This window comes from Alligator sinensis, unplaced genomic scaffold (assembly GCF_000455745.1).
Source record: "Alligator sinensis unplaced genomic scaffold, ASM45574v1 scaffold1230_1, whole genome shotgun sequence".
Taxonomy (NCBI): Eukaryota; Metazoa; Chordata; order Crocodylia; family Alligatoridae; genus Alligator; species Alligator sinensis.
In genome coordinates, this window is record NW_005842675.1 from 530,394 (window position 1) to 536,639 (window position 6,246).

A 6,246-nucleotide genomic window follows, 5' to 3' on the forward strand; every position below is an offset into this window, starting at 1 on the left:
TGGGATCAGATCTCTTTTGCCGAAACCTGAGCCTCATTTCAGCTCATCTTTGTTTATTTCCTCCACAACTGTCTTTATCACACTAGAGCACACTTTTCCAGGAAACCACGCTCATGCAGGCTTTGAACATATTGCATTTTTTTCAGCCACCTCCCAATTAATAGCTCAGCTCTATTTTCCTGGATTGTCTTTCCTAGGTTGGCTGATTATAAAGACATTTATGTGTAAATGCAGGCTTTCTTCCCGCTTTATCAACCTGATTCCTTCAGTGATGCCACAATCTACTGTTTGTGACATCACAATTCATCACCAATGAATGGATTACAGATGCTACCAGTGCTAGGCTGTCTTTAAATCAGACAGCAGCAGCAGGCTGATAACAAAGAAGAAAGCTGCTCTTTAAGCATAGACAGCTTGGTAATCACTAATGAGCCATAATGGGAAGGTAAATGCAGATAGAACACATTGCAAAGTTTGCCTTAGCAAAATGAAGGGTGTGAAGGTAAAATGACTTTGATGGGTTTAAAAAGAAATCCTTACTCCTGAAATGTCAACTGCTCGTGCACAGGCACTTTCTGCCATGATGTCTGCAAAGCTGGGGTAGAGACACAGAGGGGAAGCTATCTGTAGCGCACTAGGGGAGCTCAGCACTGCAGCTTTCTGCTCTCCTGAGATAATACAAGGGTATTCCTGAGGCTGCCTCTTTTCTCATGAATCTTCAGCCAGTCTGCCCTAAGAGGAATAAATACCCCTAGGAAAGACCACGCTATGCCTTACATTTGACTGTGTTTCATATATGGACCTAAAAATGCAGAGCAAAAACTAAACATAACCTCATAATAATGAATATACTTTCATTTGTTTAATTAGGGCCTGCTAATACCTGAATATTTCTATTTTTTTCTTTCTTCCTCTCTCTCTCCTTTTGAAGTGGTTTGTTTGGCTGCCTTTTCTTTCAGCCCTCTTGTCACATAGGTGCCTGAATGGCTGAGATAAAATGGAATAATATTTTAAGATGGGAGGGGAAGGAGGGAGAGGGAATATATGTAAATCATCCTGCTAGCTTTGTCATCCTTTGCTTAAACTCTCAAGCCTTCTCAATCAGGGAAGATAGAGCAATCCTTTCAGGCACCTGTACATTCAAATATTTCATGAGCAGAGGAGGCTGGCTAAGAGGTCCATGTTTGTGAAAAGGAGTTTGCCCTTGACCTCGGTGGAGTCAGCATTTCACCTCAGGACTTGCAAGGACAAAGACTGCATTTTTAGCAGGTCTGTTTACTTATGGTGTTTTAAACTCCTCCTCTTCCATAAGAAGACAGTGACAACAACTCAGCCTAACTCACTAGCATTCAACCTGTGGGAAAGGACTGCTTTTACTGTAAGCTGTTTAAGACACAGGCTGTCTGCTTTTTGACCTTTTAGGCCTCAATTTTTTTAAGCTTCTCTCTGCAAAAATGATGATTCGTAACCCACTTTTCAAAGTGAAACCTGAGATTTTCACAGGACTTCAGAACATCAGGAACATAGAGCTTTAATAAAAAGCAGTAGAAAGTGTCACACTTGTAGAAAATAAACCTGTGAGGCTTTAGCAGTGCTTTGTTCTTAGCCTCCTTTGTTCATCAGCTGGGTTCAGGCTAGGTAGAAAGATAAAAGATAGAGCAAGTGGCTGGGATTCAGGAGAGTTGGGTTGTATTTTCAGCTCAGGATTGCCGTGTGATTTTAGACGAGCCAGTTGAGTTGTTTTCCAGGTTTTCTTTGTAATCGTGAAGACTACACACTTGCTTTTTAAATGTAAAATGAGATTCTTCTCCAAAATGGCACTTTAAAAATAGCTCCAGATATCGTAGGACTCAGACAATATTGAGAGCTGGCAATGCCATACATGGTGATTCTGTACTATTGGCTACAGGGCAAGGATCTGATTGGCAGAGAATTGCATGACCACTCTAATACTCTCAACGTTCCTTGTAATGTCCTGACTCAAGTCATCTCACCGTGTCCCAGGATGCTTTGCACCTCTCCCGCCAGTTCCCTTCACAGGGCAGGCAGGCTAGCCTTGGCGTGCACTCTGGCTCCTCTGCTCCTGGGCTGTCACAGAGTCCAGGCAGCAAAGCCGCTGCTCCGCAGCCCTGCGTCCAACCAGCATCAGCCTGGAAGTATGGGGTGAAGGGGAACAGAGCCTCCTCCCCAGCCAGAACCACTGGGGTGGGGTGCATTGCAGGGGCTTTCTCCACTTCCCCACTAACAGCTCTGCCCCTGCCGGCTGTTAGAGGTAGGAGGAGAAAGGGGGAAGATGTGGGGGAAAGAGAGAGCCCCCTATTCCCTCCTTCCCCCCTGAGCTGGCAGGGGTCGATCTGTGGCACATATCCCTGCTAGGCCAGTCAGTGGAGGAGCAACAAAAGCCTCCACTGCATGTACCCCACCCCACCGTGGTTCTAGCTGGGTTGGGGGGACAGGGCAGGAGCAGGGCCTTGCTTTCCCTCCCTATCCCCCTGCTGCCAATATCTTGCAGGGTGGGGTGGGGGGTGCTGGGAAGAGATTTTCTGCTGGTCTACCCCTCCCTGTGGCTGACAGGAGCGGGTAGGGCATGTGCCCAGCAGGCGGTCAGGTGTGGCCTGCAAATTGACTGAGCTTGGCTGCCTTTGGTAATGTTTAGCATGCCGGGAGCTGTGCATCAGCACCTCTAGGCTGCTGCTGTGGGCCGGTTGAGACATCCCTGTGCTCCCCACCCCCCAATGGCAGAACATGTGTTCTGTTCTTTCCCAATGTATTTTTCACAGGTTAGAGAAACCAACAAAGGTTTGATCAATTGCACCTTGAACTTTTTGATTGCCTGTACTTAGCCAAGGGGTAGACATTTACTGAAAGAGCTTGATTCTCCTGTTATCCAGACTGGTGTAAATCACTCAGAAAGGTACTGAGGTGCCTAACTCCTGACTTCAATGGGAGCTTAGGAACCTCAGTAGGAGTTAGGTCCTTATCCATCTTTTTTATCTAGTTCTAATTTCAGTGAAGTCCAGTATAGTACAGCAATGTAATACGGGTGTAAGAGAGAGAGGAATCAGGTCCTCACATGGAGAATCAGCTGAAATTCTCCATCACATTAAAAATAAATGAAGAATATTTAATAATGTTCTGTATTCATATGGACATAGAAGTATTAAAAAAGGAAGTTTTCAGCAACATTTAGGGTTTAAAATCAACTCTTTCTTTAGGGATGGACTACAGGGGCATGCTCTATGGGAACATGTGAACATGTGTTTCTTTGCTAGAGACGGTTGTAACTCACATGTTTGTCTTATCCTGTCCAGTAGGTACAGCACTTCTTATTAAAATAGTGTAGAAGGGACAAACAATCATACTGAGGATATCAGAGCAGTGTCAGTTTTCCAATAGAGATGTGAAGATATTAGCAATATCTGTGGATATGAAATACATTATCTACTAGTGCCTGTTAAAACTAGCCAATTTATTTATATTCTTTATGGTTTTGATGTCTATTCCCTCGATTTATAGTAAACATCAGATCTAAAAGTAGTTGTATGCTTGACAACAAAAGTGATAAAGAAGCAATGGAGGGCAATGAAAATTGATAGAGGGAGAGAGTGATGAAAAGCAAAACAGCCATTATGGCCAACTGATGGGGGTAGAAAGTGAGAGAGAAAGAGAGATGGGCTGTTCCTAGTAATCTGGCTACCTTTAAGCCAGCCTTGCTCAGCAGCATGTAAACATCTGCTTACTTTATTTACTGTTGTGCTTGTTGGTAATGTCATTGCAGTTGAACAAAGCATCGTAAGTGTCTAGACGCTTGCATTTTCATTCAGGAGATCGAATTTTTATCACATTTCCCAGAAGAGGAGAAAAAAGAAGAGTCTTCTCAATGTATACAAAACAAAGGTAGCTGCTACAGTGAAGATTTAAACAATGATGCTGATTTCTAAATGAAGAAGTAACCTTCATTCAGGGAAAGCACACAAACAGGGACCCTGCTTGTCCAAACAGAGTAGGGGATCCAGAATTTTCAGTGCCAATGTGGCTAGTGTCCAGGGTGAGCAGGGCTATCGTTTTCATACAAGAGGGATTCAGATAAATGAGGTTTCTATTGAGGTTTATAAAGGACCTCCTATAGTTGTGGAATCTCTTCTCAATCTGCATTTACATTCCAGTTTTTTTAAAAAAAGGAAAGCCTAATAAACCCCCTTAATATCAAGGGGATGAACCCCTTTTTAGTGAAGAGCATTTTTTTGAGAGAGCTAAGCCCTCCTGAGCAGTATTCAGGGGATAACCATGTTGCAACCTCATGTTAATATGTAAAAATTGGCTTTGTAACAAATTGTAAACTAGGTATTTGGCATTCAGAAATTTTGTTAACTGTCACAGGGCACTAAGGTGCTTGCTCCTTTAAGAGCAGAAACTACCTAAGCAGAGGGCCCTAAGAGTCAGACAGAAACCCCACAGGTGCAGGTTTCTATGGCAGCAGGCTCACAAGGGAATTAGCCTGCACCTGCACCTGCACCTGGTCAGCTGACTGGAAGAAGGCAGGGCCCTGGACATATATAAACCCTAGGGCTGAGCCCAGGAGGGGTTAGTTCTCTGACAGAAGCCAGGGGAAGGAGCCTCCAGGGAGGAATTGCCCAGAGATGCTGTGGCTGCCTGATATGCTGCACTTAGGGCTAATGGGGCTCCAGGAGCTCACCAGGTACCCTGGCCTGCAAGGCACTTAGTGCTGGGCGGGAAGTTGGACTTGTTTAAAGGGACAGAGTACACCCTGAACTGCCTGTGTTATGTTATATCCCAGGGGCTCATATTTTAGTTGTTGTTTATAGACTGGTGGATTGGGCTGAGGCTATTGGGGAGGGTGGAGGCCTCATTGGGTGGGGCCAACTACAGTGTGGGGACCCCAATACCAGGGGGTGTGGTGACCAAAGGGGTGAGCAGAGTCCAGCACCTAGGGGCACAGAGACGGGGCTGCAGAGAGCCCAGCACCCAGGGGCACGGTGACAAAGGCAGTGAACAGACCCTAGCGCCAGGGGGTGCAGAGACAGGGCTGTGGAGAGCCCAGTGCCAGGGGTGTGGAAACAAAGGGGGTGAACAGACCCCTATGCCAGGGGGTGCAGAGACAGGGCTGCAGAGAGCCCAGCACCAGGGCACCTCCCTATACATAATAATTACCAGCAAGACATGGCAGGAAAGACAGAGGGTGCCTGTTGAGCAGGATTGGCATGGTCAAGGATCCCTAAGAGTATCACAGACATCCCTGGGGACTTAATGCTATGACAGTTACTCTCAGAGCTGTAAGCATTGTTAGTAAAACTGGAGAGGACAATGGAAGACACCATGCATTTTATTTTGAACTACTTGACTTAAGGTTGGGCATAGCCAGCTTAAAACTGAGGTGACTGGGGTTCATTCTCTGGGTGTGATATGGACTCCTGCATGAGACCTCGAGCAAGGTACTCAATGGATTTCTGCCTGTTACCTATCTCTGAAATGGGAGTAACTACTTTTTTTTCTATACTACTCCCTTTGAAGTGTAAGCTCTTTTAGGTAGAAACTGTCACTGGCCAGGCCAATACTAAGAACTTCTGGCAGCATGATAATATTGGTTAGGGAGCACACTTTTGGGATGATCTTGAATTTTAATGAAATAAATGTGTTGAAACTAAAAAGATCCACCCACCTTAGTAGGTTTTTGGCTGAGGAGCAGGAAGGAGAGGGAAATGCTTAAAATTGCTTACCAGGCTGGGACCTAATGTCTTACCTGCCAGGTTTCAGCTGAGAGCAAGTTCTTTTTTTTTCATACCAGTCGTAATAAGCTCCTGGAAATAGGGTTTTGTAATAGAAATGCTGACACAACCTTAGCAGCACCAGCGTGCAAATGCACTGCTATAATAAAGGTTCTCCTATCAAATGAGCAGGAGAGAGTGAGGTTATGAGCCAAAGAGAGAGTTGACTAGTATAGATCCTGGCCATAAAAGAACTCAAGTGTTATCAGGGTGTTTTGAACCAAGTATTTGAATTATTTTTTGGATGATTTGGCATGTTTATACCTGAACAAAATTAGTTTCTAGCCAGCTTGGACATTTAGAGTCACTTTTGAATCCACTTAAAAGCTTCATTAATATCTCCAATTACAGTCAGATGCAGTGCACTTGACCCCAGCTTGTAAGCATCACTAAACTAGGTTGAATGAATAACACTTCCCCCCCCCCCCCCCCCCCACAACACTTTCTTATTACCACCTAC

At 44.9% G+C, this 6,246-nt stretch overlaps 1 long non-coding RNA gene across 1 annotated transcript in view; it reads left to right on the forward strand.

Annotated features, from left to right (window-relative positions):
- The first annotated feature begins 4,675 nt into the window (after positions 1–4,675).
- LOC102383392 overlaps positions 4,676–6,246 on the forward strand; it is a 10,513-nt gene continuing 8,942 nt past the window's right edge. The window contains exon 1 of the long non-coding RNA XR_324977.2: positions 4,676–4,699. This is a non-coding gene — a long non-coding RNA (uncharacterized LOC102383392). The remainder of the gene's footprint in view (positions 4,700–6,246) is intronic.